Source organism: Aquarana catesbeiana, linkage group LG05, assembly GCF_042186555.1.
Source record: "Aquarana catesbeiana isolate 2022-GZ linkage group LG05, ASM4218655v1, whole genome shotgun sequence".
In the NCBI taxonomy this organism is placed as follows: Eukaryota; Metazoa; Chordata; class Amphibia; order Anura; family Ranidae; genus Aquarana; species Aquarana catesbeiana.
In genome coordinates this window covers 357,485,419-357,503,422 of record NC_133328.1, presented here as the reverse complement: position 1 = coordinate 357,503,422, position 18,004 = coordinate 357,485,419, and the positions used below count along the sequence as shown (strand labels likewise).

The 18,004-nt window shown below is 43.0% G+C and overlaps 1 protein-coding gene across 2 annotated transcripts in view; it reads right to left on the bottom strand.

Annotated features, from left to right (window-relative positions):
• The window catches only part of LG05H5orf22 (linkage group 05 C5orf22 homolog), a 208,363-nt gene that overhangs the window by 124,765 nt on the left and 65,594 nt on the right, over nt 1–18,004 (bottom strand). The window lies entirely within an intron of this gene.

Sequence of the window (18,004 nt, the reverse complement as noted above, 5' to 3'; positions counted from 1 at the left end):
AGTGTACAGAGGTTAGTAGTAGGAAGGGCAATCTACAAAGGTTAGTATAATGAAGAGAAGTGTACAGAGGTCAGCAGTATGAAGAATGAAGAGTGGTGTATAGGAATCAGTAGGGCAGAGGGGTCAGCAGGGTATGGTACTGGGAGGTCAAAAGGGCATGGTACTAAGGAGCCAGGAGAGCATGGTATTGGGGGGTCAGGAGGGTACAGTACATAAGGAGCCAGAAGGGTATGGTATTGGAGGGTCAGGAGGACAGTACGGGGGGTTAGCAGAGTATAGTATTGGGGTGCTAGAAGGGCACGGTACTGGGGGTCAGGAGGGTACAGTACTAAGGGGTTAGGAGGGTATGGTATGGGGGGGGTCAGGGGGACAGTACAGGGGGTCAGAAGGATATGGTATTGGGGTGCTAGGAGGGCAGAGTACAGGGGAGTCAGGAGGACATGGTGCAGGCAGGTTAGGAGGGTATAGCATTGGGGGGTCAGGAAGTCACAAAATGTCTTTAGTTATGCAGAGTGGCACAGGAAAGCCATCATGGCAGAGATAAATGTCCTTATCCCCACCGGCCCTCCTCTCACGTATTACGTTCACGTTACCTGGATGGATCGGAGGGGGAGGGCCGGTGCAGAGGCACGCATTGCAGTAGCAGTAAGTGTAAGAGCTCGAGCATGCTCGGTCACGAGGCTGAACCCTCCCGAGCTATTTCCAAGGCTTTCCCAACCCCGCAGCTGCACGTATGCAAGGAGCAGGGGCTGTCTCCGCAGGCTGAGATTAGTTGAGCGCGCGACTGCGTGCTCAGAAGCTGTCAGGGAAAACGGCGTTGTCAACCTGGGGATCTCTTTGCGATCCACCGGTCACCTGCTCCATGGGTTGCTGACCCGGGATCTAGAAGGTTTCCAGCGTATATGTGAAATATGGCCAGCAGGGCCTGATTTCTCTAATGGAAAGGTAGGCCAGTGACTATAGAGACCACTACTGAAGAGGAACCTATAAATGGAATGTTCACTCTGGCCTCCCATCCACTGTAAAGGAGAGTGATTAGGGACACCATCTATCTTCTCTACATTGCCCAGAAAGTGCTTGTCCTTTAGATGAACTTAAAGTACACGTACATTACATGTAGACATTCATTTAGCTTAATCACCGTTTATCAAACTATCAGAAAAAAATAAAATATAGGATTGGATATGAATGTCTTCGTTAACAACAGTTAAACACGCACACATATATATATCCTGGTTATGGAGAATGTAGTCCCCTCTCCTATCCCTGAGACAGAGCCAGACAACGTGAAATTACCTTGCATGCAGAACTATACAGGGAGGGTCCTAGAGCACTGAGAATACAAAGCACCGTTACTATTTATCATATATGAGTGGTTTTAATTTTTTTTATTTTTTTTTTATTACAAATTGTATTTTTATTGAGAGTTCAATCATTATACAATAACAGTAACAAAATATAGCATTTACCGTATATACTCGAGTATAAGTCGACCCGAATATAAGCCGAGGCACCTAATGTTACCACAAAAAACTGGGAAAACATATTGACTTGAGTATAAGCCGAGGGTGAGAAAATGCAGCAGCTACCAGTAAACAATGCCCATCTGCAGCTGCTTCACTGTGTCCAGTTGCAGTCACAGTCACACTGTGCCCAGTTGCAGCCGTACCTTTAATTACTAAAACAGTGCGTCTTCCGCTGTGTAATGCATTCTTTTCAGCTGTCCATTGAAACAAAGCCCGCCTCACCTCTTCCGTCCGTGATAGAGGAACACTGATACGATGCTGGGAAACTGTATCAGTGTTTCATCATCACAGACAGGAGGAGGCTTTGTTTCAATGGACGGCTGAACAGAATGCATTACACAGCGGGAGACACACGCTGTTTTAGTAATAAAAGGTACGGCTCAGTCGAGTATAAGCTGAGGGGGAGTTCTTCAGCCTAAAAAATGGGCTGAAAAACTTGGCTTATACTCGAGTATATACGGTAAGTCAGTGAGAAATATTAAAGTGTTTTGGCTCTTCTGTGTCTCTCTTCCCATGCATATACAGTATGTTGTTTGGAGGTGGAATGTTTTTGGATTAGTTAAGTGGCTGAGTTTTCAAATTGGCAAATGGGAAGACTTTTGTGATTATTATTATATGGAGCAATATTCTATTTTATTACACAATTTATTACACATTTCATATGTTCATATTTATTTTTGTGCACTTAAACTATCAAACTATTAAGTTCTTATATCAGCGCACAGGCAAGGTTTTAAAGATCTCCCACAAGCAGCTGGAAACACATCGTTGCCCCAGGCGAGTTCAAAATGTACCAACATAAACCAGCACTCCTTAAGCCCTGTTCTAGAGATTTGGGATTGCGGGAGGAATTGCTGGCAAAATTCAGCATGCGTGTATGTGTGCCATTCATTTTTGATGTCACCAAAATGCGGTGCGCTTTTGCCATGACTGTCACAAACTGTGCAAACCGCATCACACAAACCTTTTTGCCCAACAGAAGCTTCAGCTCATTTTTGGGAGGCAAGCTTTGCGCAATATAGATTTCTGCGATACATCACAGCAAAACTGCCATGCACTTTAGATGTCATAAAAAAAAAAAAAAAAAAAAGGAATGGCACACAAACACGCGTGCTGCATTTTGCCAGCATTGCAATGCAATTTGGAATCGTGGGCAGAATCGCAGCGATTCCTCCCACAATCCCAAATCCCTAGATGTGAACAGGGCTTAAGGATTCTGAGAATTTTAGCAAATGTTGTGACCTCGGCAGTGCCACAGGCTGATTGCCTCTTTGCCACACCGCATAGATGCAGTAATGCATGCAAAAGGACCCTTGACAAACTACTGAGTGCACACTATACTGTAATGTATACATGGACATACTTTTCAGTAAGCCAACATCTCTGTATTAAAAATCTTTTTTTTATTTGGTCTTATGTAATATTCTAATTTTCTGGGATACTGACTTGTGGGTCTTCACTAGCTGTAAGCCATAATGATCAAAATTAAAAAGAAAGAGATACTTGAAATACATCACACTGTGTGTAACGCATCTACCGTATATAAAACATATGAGTTTCACTTTTTGAATGGAATTACTGAAATAAATGATCTTTTTGATGATATTTTAATTTTATGAGATGCACCTGTATAGACACTATATATATATATATATATATATATATATATATATATATATATATATATATATATATATATATATATATATATATATATATATACCTAGACACACACACACACAAATGTTTTGCCCTGCAATTCTATTTTAAACTGAATTTTGTTGTTATACAACGTAAGGGTTCACATAAATGTTAATCTTTTGACATTTCCCTAACTTTCAGTCCCAGTAACAGATACACCTGTCAAAAAGTTCTAACCGTCCTATCTAAAACTTAAAAAAAAAAGTTGGGGTTTTCAATGCATTTCAAGCCCCCTCAATTGGTATGCAGAGGCTACACTTTAGCAGAGCAAAGTAATTCTGTATTGTCCTTTTATCAATACATATATATGTCTCCTAAATGCCTAATTGTGGTTGTAGACTTGTCCTTGCCAAACAGGAAGTAGTGCTTTCCTTCTTTTATTTGCTGAGCCCATGACGGATGGATCCATACAACTTGAGAGATACATACACGCGTGCTGCATTTTGCCAGCATTGCAGTGCAATTTGGAATTTCTGGCAGAATCATGGTAGATAAATCATGAAGATAGCAGCAGTCTAAAGTAAATAAAATCAAAATTTCTTTATTAAATACATCCAAATAAAAATGACAGGAAACATATCCAATCCCAGGACAGCCAGTAAACACATTTCACACATCAGTGCTTATTCATTGCTCCGAGATTGTTCACCCGTATAAAACAGGAAACTGTCAGGTGAAACTCAATGAAAAGCACAGATCCCCGGCAATTAACCCATGGGGTCCATGTTGATTAATTTATGGTATAAACACATGTATGCAAAATATTAAAACACTTGCAAAGCAAAACCATAAAATAATATTGATGTATAAATCAAATCATAAAGGAGAAAGAAAACAAGGAGCTAAAAAAACAGCCACTCAATATGGATGAACATCTAATCATACAATATATAGCATATATCATTCTCAAAAACAAAATATAAGGAATAAATACAGATGAATAATTACATACCTACATAAAAGGACAACACTGTAATGTAAGTTTAATAATTCAATCTAGATTCCGCCCATGATCCTAAATCGCTAGATGTGAATGGAGCCATAGGGTTCTCACCAGATGCATTGACCCTTTACATGTATGGGGCAAAACACAGCTCGATTCAATGGTTGCTTTAATCAAGGTGTATTTTGACCCATACATGTGAAGGGTCAATGTAACTGGTGAGTACCCCAAGGATGTGTGTTGTGACAATTTATAAACTTCTAGTGCTGGGGTTTATGTTAGTGTATGAATCTATTGCCATGATTTTAATTTTTATAAAAGAAAATAAATAAATATATATATATATATATATATATATATATATATGTATTTATATATATATATATATATATATATATATATATATGTATTTATTTCTCATTGCTGATCTACTTCAACTTTCTGTCCACATATATGCACTCAAGCAACTATTGCACGGTATTGCTCATGGTGAGTTTCCAGGGTGCAGATATTTGCCGCATGCAGAGTTGGGGGCACCAAGTACAGCAGGAATGTCCCCCTCCCTTCCCGTGTCTAGAATCATACATGTTGCAACTACTTTGCAATTAAGCAACGCAAAGTTTGGTACAAAGCAAGGCTTCGGGTACTCGTGAAACACAACCAGCTGGTAGCAAATGAGGGTCGGTATGATGGGGGTAAACATGGTCACTGTAGGCAGGAAGCAATTACATTCTGAAGACAAGAGTTCTACATGGTTCCTTGTAAGCGGAAGTAGCAGCGTTTAGATGCTTTCTCGATGCTGAATGGTGAAAAAAAAAAAAAAAAAAAAAAAAGAAGGAGCACAGAGCTTGCATGACTTTCACAGTGCAAGAAGTTACCGCTGTGGTAATGAGAACTAAAGCCATCTACTGGATGGATGCAGTAGATGGCTTTAGTTCTCATTACCACAGCGGTAACTTCTTGCACTGTGAAAACCAGCAGAAAACAAGAATTTTAAAGAGATCCAGCGATCTAAGCTCCATTCTGCAGCTAACGTGTTCCTGCAACAGAGTCTGGAAATGCCTTATATGGAACCGAGTGTCCAAAGGTCATTTCTAGGCTATCCTCACAACATCCAGTACTAAGGAGTCCGTACGTGTTACTCCACAAGCCAACCTTTTAAAGTTGCAGAGTAAAGTGACAACCTTTGAAACCATATACCTGGTAAAATATGACCCACCCTCTCTAACCCTGATTCCAAGGTTTTTCATTTTTTTTACCTGGTGAATCAAGTTATACTCAACTCAAGTCTGCTGTTCAGGTCCCTTTCTGATGCCATTTCTGGATGCAGAGGACTGTTAACACAATGCTGGAGATGCATCCAGCAGCTTGACCTTACAGTTGCCTTGTTTTGATATATCAGTAATTATAATTAACACACAATTTCCCACCATTACAACTTCTAAACATAAGTATTTCAAACTTTTTTTTATAGGAGCTGCAACAATTTGGTGTTTTTGTATAAAGTCAGGTCTAACAATCATCCTGCAGATTCACACAATGACTTTCACAGCAGGACTAAGAGACAGTAATATAAAAGAAGATTGCATCCACCATAGGACATGCTTAGTTAAAAAGTTTGTTTTCCTCATTTTAACAAGTTCCTATGGCTGTATGAAATAGCTAAACCCAAGATAAGGCTCACAATATAGGAGATATACAAAATAAATATAGCAATAGTCTCTTTCTATAAAGCAATGTGCAACAACATATAGAAATTAGCTTTCAATTGTTGTAAAGTATTTAAAACTGAATCAAAAAGTGATAAAATAAGGAGGAAGATCAAATAGGCACTGGGAAGGGTGTTAAATTTCAGTACGTTACGAGTCTTATGAAAAGTTATACCCTTTAGGACACAGAGCCTTTGTCTTAATTGTCAACGATCAGATACTTGTATAGGTAAAATAGGAAATCCTTTAAACTGATTTTCAACATGATTATTTTTTTCCTTTAAGGTTGCACACATTTTCTTTGCTGTGCTACAAACGAATTGGTGAGCAATATTTTGGATCTCTGGGTGTCAGTTGTTTCTCAAGTTTTCTTAAAGAATAGCAACTCACAATATCAGGCATTTGACAGATGTGCCAAGAATGCTAAAATCAATATGGAAACATTACCTCTTTTTGTGCCTTTCAATCTATTTGAGATTAGACTTGCCTGCTGAATTTCTGAATAGCAATATGTTACCATGACAACCTATGAGTACAGATTTGTGTGTGTCTGCATAAGAGCAGTTACTTCTCAGAAATATACAAAGGGTGGCTGAATCTTTTTCTATGGTAGGCATTTATTTTTGGCAGAAGGCATGATATGGGCTAAAATGACATGTACACTGAGGAGATTACTCTTGCTAGAGGAGCAATGCTCAACATATTGTCAAAGCATATTTTCAAAAGGCACCTATTTGTAATTATTATTGGAATGTGAACCTTGAAAAATTTAGATGTGGCTTTTGCATGTTTACCTGCTTTCTTTAATATATTTTTTATCATTTATTAGATTGTTAATTAGCCACTAGAGGCCAGGTAAATATGTTACTACAATGACTCTGTCTAAGTGCCTAAAGCTGCTCTCCATCTGGAGACCACCGAAGGCCAAAGATGGACAAAGAGAGCTAGGGAGAATGCCACCCTGAGCATTTAGACAAGTAAGAACTGCTGGAGAACTTGGAGCAGCAAAGGTAAGCATGTTGACCCTTTAGTTATTTCTTGAGCTTTATGATAGCTTTTCTTTAAAAGGTCCCTCCTGCTAAAAGTTGAGTACTGGGAACAGAATTTTGTATATAAATAAAACCTATACGGACAAAAAAAAAAAAAAAAAATAGATCTGTACACTAATGTAGTGTACAGCTCTACTTTCTGATCGCTGTATTAGTGTCACAGGTGACGCTAGTTAGCCAGTTGGTTAGTTTCACAGTCAGTCTTTTATAGCGCCAGGGTACCCGCCGTATATTACACAATAAAGGTTTAACCCCCTGATCGCCCGGCGGGTGTCATCGGTTTTAGCATCAGTTAGGGTCAGCGTCAGTCCTAGACAGTGTCAGATTAGTGCCAGTAGCGCTAACATTCACGCATGCACGCACCATACACCTCCCTTACTAGTATAGTGTCTGAACGGATCAATATATTTAATCTGATCAGATCTATATTAGGGTCCCCAGTAGTTTAAGTGTTCCCAAAAACGCGGCATTGGCAGGATCAGCCCAGACACCTACTAGCACCTGCGTTTATCCCCTCTGCCAAACCCAGCCCACCCAAGTGCAGTATCAATAGATCACTGTCACTTACAAAACACAACACACATAATTGCAGTGTACACAGAGTCAGGCCTGATCCCTGCAAACGCTAACAGTTTTTTTTGGTAGCGATTGAAGCAGGCTCTGACAATCAGGTGCTCTTTTGCCTGTGAGTCACACTAGTTGTACCTATAAGTTTAGAGGCCAAAATGTCCAAACAGAGGTACACAGTAAAGAGGCCTACACGTTGCTGAGCATGACAGATGAGAACGAACTTGAAGCAGCCTCACTGGCAGATTCCGGTTCAGTATACGAACCAGTAGACAGCAGCGGCATCCTGACAGATAGCTCTAACGTCAGGCGTACCCAACCCTGTTCTTCTGCTGTTGTTGAGGTGCAAGAACCACAGGGCTCTCATATGATGCAGAGAGCCAGTACTAGCGCCACTCATCCTTCTGGTGAACTGGCAAGCACCAGCGGCCTAGTACACCCTGGTAGTAGACAAACCAGCACTGCAGTATCACGTGGTGACATGACGAGTCCTTTAAGTGCAGTTCAAGCTGGTGCTGTGGCTAGCACAAGTAGCGTCTTGCAGCCACCAAGAAGACAAAGACAGGCCCGTCAAGCCCATAGCGTCCTTCCTGCACTTGCCAATCCTGATTGGAAGCCCATCACTTCTGCAGCGCCCGTACTTCCCCAATTTACTGGCCAACCCGGAATTCAGATGGAAACAGTTGATTTTACGTCACTTGATTTTTATTTGCTGTTTTTCACGGAAGATCTCTATAGATCTATTGTGGACCAAAGCAATTTGTATGCTGGTCAACTCATCGTCACTAATACCCATTTGACCCTTGCCAGAGAATAGAAACCTATTAGGGTTTCCGATTTTAAGACTTTTCTGGGCCTATCCCTCCTGGGCATAACTAAAAAAAGTGAGTTGCAATCATATTTGTCCACTGAACCAATTCACCATATGCCTGTGTTCTCTGCTTTCAGGACCAGAATGCGATATGAGCAGATCTTGTGTTTCATGCATTTTAATGAGCATGAACTTTGCTATCCCTGGGGGGAACCCTGAATTTGATCGGGTCCAAAAAATTCAGCCCCTCGTAAACCACTTCAACAGTTCGCAGCCTTGTTTACTCCCAATCAAGTTGTCTGTGTTGATGAGTCCCTAATTAAATTTTCTAGCTGCTTGTCTTTCAAACAGTATCTCCACAGCAAGCGTGCCAGATACAGTATGGGGTCAAGATGTATAAGCTCTGTGACAGGGCAACAGGCTATACATATAGTTTTATGGTTTATGAGAGAAAAGACAGTCACGTGGAGCCCCCAACTGCCCAGACTACATAGGGAGCGCTGGCAAGATTGTTTGGGACTTGGTGTCACCTTTATTCGAAAAGGGGTACCACTTGTACGTGGACAATTATTACACGAGCGTGCCACTTTTTAGTCACCTGTTTAATTCTGGAATTAGCACATGTGTGGCACCGTGCGATCTAATGGTTGGGGCTTCCTCCAACGGCTTGTAGAATCCCGATTTAGGAAGAGAAAGTCTGCTTGAAGTGTAATAATTTGCTTGCAGTGAAGTGGAGCAATAAATCGGAATGTTTTCGCTCTATCCTCCATTCATGCAGATACGACTGTCCAAATTCCAATGGCAACTGGTGTTGTTGAGAAACCCCTGTGTCTATGATTACAACCTTAATAATGGGAGGGGTGGAAGTCAACGACCAGTTGATCGCGCCGTACTTAACTGCCCATAGAGCCAGATGCTGATATAAAAAAGTAACTGTATATCTATTTCAATTGGCTCTGCTGAACGCTTATGTGCTATACAAAGCGTCAGGATGAACTGGATCCTTCGTTAAATTCCAGGAAGAGATCATCACAGCCCTTCTGTTTCCAGATGGTGCTGTGGCACAACTTTCCAATGCAAATGCAGTGAGCCGGCTGCATGAGAGGCATTTTCCGTATGCCATCCCTGGTACCCCTACCCAAAGAACCCCCTAAAGAAGATGTGTCTGTAGGAAACGCAGATATAGGCATGACAGCCGATATTATTGTCCCTCCTGTCCTGGCCAACCTGGTCTTTGCATTGGTGAATGTTTCCAACACTACCACACACTAGTGGAGTATTAGCGTAGGGTACAGCACTGCAAAGTCTCGGGCACACTTTCACAGGGTCTCCAAAGATGCCATCGCATTTTGAGAGACCCGAACCTAGAACTGTTACAGTTAGTTCCAAATAAAAGTGTAAAAAAACACTACATATATATATATACACAAGCCAAAAATAGTTGTATTTAGTTCAGCTGCAGCACTGATTTATTTATCTTGACAACAACAATTGCTCTCACGATACGTAAATCAGCGACTCCAGCACTGTAGGAGGTGATTTCACCCCCACAGTTAAAAAAAAAAAAAAAAAAAAAAAACAAAAAACTAAAAACTGTGCATGCAAGTTCATCATTAGAAGTGGGTGGATGCAGGGCGGAATTCTAATAGTGGGCTTACCCACCGATCAATCTCCTTTTTCATTCAGCCTACAGAAGACCAGAATGGCTCCAATCATCTCTATGGCCTAAGAAACCGGAAGCTACGAGCATTTCATGACTTCGGTTTTGCTGGATATAAACAACGCCGATTGGGAAAATGGGAAAGCATCTTATCACCCCTGAACTTGGTGTGGTCAGATACTTTGAGGGCAGAGAAGATATCTAGAGTCTAATAGACCCCACATTTTTCAAAAAAAGGATACCTGTCACTACCTATTGCTATTATAGGGGATATTTACATTCCCTTTGATAACGAAAAAAAAAAGTGAAAGGAACAGTGTAAAAATAAAATAAAAAAGCAAAATAAATAATTAAAAAATAAAGCACCTCTGTCCCCCCATGCTAGCAGGCAAAGGTGAATGTAAACGTTGGTCTTGTGACGTATGTAAACAGCAATTGCACCATGCATGTGAGGCATCACCGCAAATGTCAGATCGAGGGCAGTAATTCTAGCAGTAGACCTCCTCTAAATCTAAAGTGGTAACCTGTAAAGGCTTTTAAAAATGTATGTAGTTTGTAGCCGCTGCACTGTTGTGTGCAATTTTAAAACATGTCGTGTTTGGTATCTATGGACTTGGCATAAGATGATCTTTTACATTTTACCAAACATTTGGGCAATATAATGTGTTTTAGTGCATTAAAATTCAAAAAAGTGTTTTTTTTTTCTAAAAAAACTGCATTTCAAAAATCGCTGCGCAAATACTGTGTGCAAAAAAAATAGCAACATCCACCATTTTAATCTGTAAGGTCTTTTCTTTAAAAAAAATAATAATTTTTTCATGTAAACAAAAAGCGTCAGAAAGCGCTTTGTCTTCTAGTGGTTAGAAGAGTGTGGCATAAGTGTCTAATGTTGTGCATAAAATGCCAGGACAGTTCAACCCCCCCCCCCTTTTTTTTGGAAAGTAGACACCCCAAGCTATTTGCTGATAGGCATGTGGAGTCCACGGCATATTTTATATTACATTTTTTTTTTTACACAAAGTTGTCACTAAATGATATATTGCTCATACATGGCATGGGTATATGTGGAATTACACCCCAAAACACATTCTGCTGCTTCTCCTGAGTACGGGAATACCACATGTGTGAGACTTTTTGGGAGCCTAGCCACGTACAGGACCCCAAAAACCAATCACCGCATTCACTTCCTCACTACCTATCACGGTTTCGGGAGCCATGAAATTCCAAGATAGCACAAAACCCCCCAAATGACCCCATTTTGGAAAGTAGACACCCCAAGCTATGTGCTGAGTGGCATGGTGAGTATTTAGCAGCCCTAGTTTGTTTTGGAAAATGCAGAAAAAAAAAAAAAAGGAATTTTTTTTTTTTTTTCCTTTCAATTTTCAAATTTTTGTGGCAAAAAGCGAGATCTGCAAAATACTCAACATGCCTCTCAGTAAATAGCTTGGGGTGTCTACTTTCCAAAAAAGTCATTTTTGCTATCTTGGCATTTCATGGCCTCCAAAACTGAGATAGGTAGTGAGGAGTGAAATCAAAAAGTTTACGCAGAATGTATTTTGGGGTGTAATTTCACATATGCCCATGGCATGTGTGAGCCATTTATCATTTCAGTGACAACTTTTTGTAATTTTTTTTTTTTTTTGTCATTTTTCAATCATGACAAAAAATAAAATATTCACTGTGCTCAATAAGCCTCTCAGTGAAGTGCGCATGCGCGGGACTCCCGAGGAGACGCTCTAATCGAGAGCTCCGCACCGCTCCGGCCCTTCTCCTCCCCCAGAGCTATCAGAACGAGCGGAACCGGCACCAGACTTCCCCCGGGACTCACCGAACCTCCCCAGCTCATCATCACATGCCGAGCGGAACAAAAAAGAGCGAGGTGAGCCGTCAACTGCTATTCAATCAGGCGGCCCCTGACCCGTCCAAGATGGCGACCGCTACCTCACAGAGAGACAGCATGGATACCACGGATCGATCTTCCCTCACCCAGCAGAGCGCTGACATACTGGCGGCAACAGTAAGTCTCAGCACCGCTCAAGGGTCCCCCCCGGCTAACACAGACTCCCTACACATTAAATCCCGGGGTGACATGATACTCCCTCCCAGGCTCCAGGCTCCCTTAGGCCTAACAGGGCCCGCCCATCCCCCAGCCTCACAGCAGACTCAGCCCCAGGACATGCAGCTCTTGCTACAGAGCTTTTCAGACATGCTGGCAGCAGGATTGGCTCAGAATGCCACCCAGATTACAGCCACCATTAAGGCTGACCTACAAAACTTGGGCTCCCGGATAGATGCAATGGAGAAGGTGGTGGACAACACAGCTGCACGCACAAACCAGCACACAGTTTGTATTCAATCACTTCAAGACCAGCTAGATACGGCCCTATCCAAAATAGACGATTTGGAGAACAGAAATAGACGTTACAACTTCCGTATTCGCGGGATACCCGAAACAATTACAGATATACCAAAAACCGTCCAATCATTCATCAAAGACCTCATACCAGACATCCAAAACCACAGTCTCGAACTGGACAGAGCGCACAGAGCCCTCCAGCTATCCCCGCCAAGATGGCCTCCCGAGGGACATCGTGGTCAAGACACATTACTACGGCGTGAAGGAGGAAGTTATGAGAAGATCTCGCAACATAGAGAACCTGTCATTTCAAGGTCACAAGATTCAAATCTTTGCTGACATTTCGCCAGCTACGGTACAAAAGAGAAGAGCGCTCAAGCCATTGCTGGTAATACTGGCCCAAAATTCCATCAAATATCGCTGGTCGTTCCCCTTTCGCCTTCAATTCCATTACAAAGATGTTCCCTACCAATTCTCCAACTTCCAAGAAGGGGAACATTTGCTCCTGCAACTAGGCCTGATCTCACAATCCCTGGAATCCCTGCACGGAACACCCACCCCGGGGTCCTCCAAGAGACCCCCCCCGGGCAGCCCCCTTACTCCACTATGGAACAAGCAACTACCAAAGCGGCATCGGGACTCTCGCTCCACAAGATGAACACCCCTCCTCACGCCGGAATTGGACTCTCTTCTTCCGATCGACCTGCTGGACTGAGGACAACGTGTATTATTCAGATTAAGGACATCCCTATACCAAACACACCGCTGTTCTCCTCTCCTACCAGCTTTTGCCCACAACTGGACCCCCCCGTGCCTTAACAATGGCGACTGGGGGTCCCAGTACGGGCTAAAACGTATCCTCTTGACGAGGAGATATACTTATAGGCATTGCCAGGTGGACAATACTATGGCTACCCTCGTTCACTATTAATCCCGGTCTCCTCCCGTTTTTCCTTTTTTTTTTTTTTTTTTTTTTTTTGTACCTAAGATCTTATGGCCGACACGCAATTTAAATTGCTCTCTCTCCTGGTGACCGTTCCCATAAATTTTTTATTTTTTCAAACACCTTTCTTTGGGGGATCCAGACGGCCGGAGCGGCCCTGCATGCCACCCTCTCTGTTGTGACTTGAGGGGTCTCTGTACCCCCCCGGTGACATCAGGTAGACAACCCATATTGAGGTTGCTCCCTCCCACCCCTTTTTTCTCCGGACTCCTCCGTTTAGGGGAATCCGGACTAGGACTAGTAACACTAGTCCGAGTTTTCATTATAGCCTTTATTCACTTGATCCTAGTTTGATCTCACTTATTGTTGATTTTGCACTTAATGTTTGAAGTATTTTTATACCTGATTAATCTTATTGTCCTACATTTCTTTCTCTCCTTCTTTCTCTCTCATTTTACCTCTCTCTCCCCTCCTTTGTCTTCCCCCCTCCCCTCCCCCTCTTTTCCACACTCCCCCCAGGAATCCTCGAGGAACATAACTACAAACCCAGCCTTCAGGAAAACGGATGGATCCATTCCTCTTCGTGTCCACTCCCATTCCCGGGCGGTCCTGGTAAGCTCCATTTGCCTCATATCGCTTCGCACCCCCTACACCCATGGCTGACCCTAATACCCAGGCACACTTGTTAAAAATAGCTTCGCACAATGTTCAGGGACTCAACTCCCCCTCTAAACGCCGCAAGGCATTTCAAAGCTACCACGCTAGGGGCCTCGATGTTGTCCTACTTCAGGAAACCCATTTCCCAACCAGTTATAATCCCACCTTTCTGCACCGTACCTTCCCGACTTTTTTCCTGGCGAATGCCGACACCAAAAAAAGGGGTGTCGCCATTCTCCTGTCCAAAGATACTCCCTTTACACTTACACACACGATCAAAGACCCAGAGAGCAGGTATATTTTAATAAAAGGAACAATAGGGGGTATTCTATACTCCATTATCTCCTATTACGCCCCTAACCAACGACAGGCAAGGTTCTTCACTTCCATGCTTTCGATTCTAGCCCCTCACTTGGAAGGCAGAGTGATCATGGGCGGTGACTCTAACATCGCTTTTGATCAAATGCTCGACAAGTCTTCTCAGGGGAGAGCTCGTCTTAAAAACCCACCCACTCAAAGCCTCAAAATAGCCCGCCTTCTCCATGATATGGGCCTGATAGACGTCTGGAGGGAACTGAACCCCAAGGCAAAAGACTACACCCATTTCTCGGCTCCACACAACACCTATGCCAGAATTGATCATATATTTCTCCCAAATTCAGATATACACACAGCATCCAAGGCCTCCATACAGGAAGTACCATGGTCAGACCACTCCCTAGTGACACTTACAATCTCATGCTCTCTTTCTCCCTCTGGGCCTCCACAATGGCGCATAAGCAAATCCCTACTAGCTAACCCCGTCCACTGCATAATTCTAGAAAAAGATATTAAGGAATTCTTTCGTATTAATGATACGGAGGACGTTTCTCCTAGTGTGCTCTGGGGAGCTCACAAGGCAGTCCTCAGAGGGAAAATGATCCAAATGGCGTCTAAACTCAAAAGGGAAAGGAAAGCGGATATTCTGCAAATGGAAAGGGATTTCCAGTCCCTCAGTAAGTCCCATAAAGCTAACCCATCTTCCTCAACCCTGTCCAAACTAGAAGCAGCCCGAGTAGCACTTAATATGGCCCTTACATCTAATGCAGACAAGCATCTTGAATGGCTAAGCGGCAGATTTTATATCCAGGCAAATAAAATAGGCCCCCAGCTGGCTGCTAAATTATCACCCAAAATTAAAACATTCTCACTTCCCAAGCTCAGAACCCATTCGGGAACTCTCACCCAAAATCCCCAAAAAATCTTGGAAACCTTCCAGGACTTTTATTCTAAGCTATACTCAGCCCCTGTCCCTAACAACTCAAACAACTCAGACTGTATCGATTCCTTCCTGAATAGCCTCGATATTCCCACAATTTCGGACTCCCATAGGTCCATTATGGATTCCCCCTTCAGGGTTGAGGAAATTCAGGAAGTAATAAAGAACCTCAAAAAAGACTCAGCCCCTGGCCCTGACGGCTTTTCGGCACACTACTACAAAGCTTTTTCGGCTGTCCTCTCTCCCTATCTGGCCCGCCTTTATAATTCTCTTCGTGCGGGGTCCCCCTTGGAACCTTAAGCCAACCTGGCATACGTATCAGTAATCCCCAAACCGGGCAAAGACCCTAGCGACGTAAGCAATTACAGACCAATCTCATTGATAAACAATGATTTAAAAATGATGACGAAAATCCTAGCTAATAGACTGACTTCCTTCATAGCTGACTATATCCACAAGGACCAGGTGGGGTTTATCCCCGGAAGACAGGGGCCGGACCAGATTAGGAGAGCGGTAGATTTAATTTCCCTCATGCAATCGTCATGGGATGGAAGGCCCTCTCAGCCAGGATATGTCCTATCGATAGATCTCCAAAAGGCCTTCGACACGGTCACCTGGCCATACCTCTTTACTGTATTGCGGAAATGGGGCTTTGGTCCGGAATTTATTACTACTATATCCTCCCTCTATTCCTCCCCTAAAGCACGTATCAAAATACAAGGCCATCTCTCCGATGAACTTTGCATTCTAAAAGGGACTAGACAAGGCTGCCCTCTCTCACCGATTCTATTCGCAATAGCGATAGAAACCTTAGCTCTGGCCATAAGACAAAACCCTAACATTCACGGAGTGCAATGTGGCCAAAAAACCCATAAATGCGCACTATTCGCTGATGACGTTCTCCTTTTTGTCACATCCCCCCTTATTTCCACCCCTAACATTCTCAAACTACTTACCTCATTTGGCGGCATATCGGGACTTAAGGTCAACATGACCAAATCAATGACGTTAAATATCTCCTCCCCACATGAGCTGGTGGAGCGGCTCAAGACCCATTTCCCCTTCACTTGGTGTGACTCAGCCCTACCATACTTAGGAATTTCTTTATCAGCAAAAATAGATCGGCTCTATCACCACAATTACCCTCCAATGATCAAAAAACTTTCAGAAGATCTCTTGCATTGGGCCCGTTATAAAATGTCCTGGCTTGGTAGAATTAACTCAGTCAAAATGACTTTACTCCCTAAAATCCTGTATCTCTTCCGCTCCCTACCTATCCCCATTCGAAAACACACACTAGACAAACTCCAGGCTTTAATTACCAGATTTATCTGGGGGGGGGAAGGGACACCGTTTTTCTAAGCTGATACTATACCGACCTAAGAAGAAAGGAGGACTAGGCCTACCTAATTTATGGTGGTATTATCAGGCGGCACAACTCTGCCAATTCTCAGCCATATATTCTAAAGGCCCTAAGCCTGACTGGGTTGATATTGAACGCCAGGCCACTCCTAACCACACTCTGGACTTCCTAGCTTGGAGACCACAAAAAGATAGACCCCCGATCCTTTCCCCATCCTTGTCTCATTCCATGGCCCTGTGTGACACGCTTTATAAAAAACATTACATCACTTCCGAATGGTCACCCCTGGCACACATTTTTCACAATCCTCAATTTCAACCGGGTATGAACATCGAGGCCTTTAGGTGGTGGCTCGACAAGGGCCTTTACAGAATAGGTCAATTTTTCACTAACTCTGGTCCCATATCGCTCAAGTACTGCATCTCTAAATTGGAGATGCCAACATCAGAGACCTTCCGTTACTATCAACTTTCACATTTCTTACGAGGGATCTGGAAAAGCTCGTCAACCCCACTATCGGTTACCCCATACGAATTCTGGTGCTCCTCAGCCATGGGTGTAAGGGGTGGAATTTCCCTTATATACTCCGCACTAGCGGAACCCCGGGAGAAAGCGAATTATATGCTGCAATGGGAGCGGGATCTGCAACTCGATTGGGACATGGACACTTGGCATACTTGTGTTTCCCGTTCCTTTAAGGGCATGCTCAACTCCTCTCTGATGGAAGCAGATCTCAAAGTCATAACCAGGTGGTACCTGGTACCAACCCGAATCACCAAATTCTACCCAAACTCTTCGCCCCTCTGCTTCAGGGGTTGTGGCCATGTAGGTTCTCTTCTTCACACGTTTTGGGAATGTCCCAAAATTAGAGGGTTTTGGAATGGAATATTTCATCTCATACGCAAAACCACAGGATATGCAATCCAACAAAACCCCACAATAGCTTTGCTAAATTACAACATCCCGAGGGTACCTAGGCTGTCACGATCTCTGATTCATTTCATTCTGCTTGGGGCCAAGATTACATTGGCTCATGCTTGGAAAAAACCTTCGGTTTCCCTTCGCCAGGCCAAACAAAAAATTTCCTGGATTATGACACAGGAAAAGGTCTCGAGCAGCATTTTAGACACCTCTGATAAATTCAGACTGATTTGGGAACCCTGGGCCCGCTTCCTGGGTCTACCACCGCTAACTTGAATCAGTATATGGGCTGGGAGCCCCCCGGGTCCAGGTCGGATCCAGGTCTGACCCCTTCTCCTCAAGGATTCCTGACCCTAACCTTCTCACCCCATCTCTCTTCCTTCCTTCCCCACCCTTTTCCCCTTTCTTCTTCCTCTTTTCTCTTTAACCCTAATGTCTTACGTCTAAACTTATTCTAATTAAGTTGAGCAAACGTTGAGCATAGAGTACCTGGCAGAAACCCCCTTAACTGTATATTATTCCTCAATAGACATATTAGGG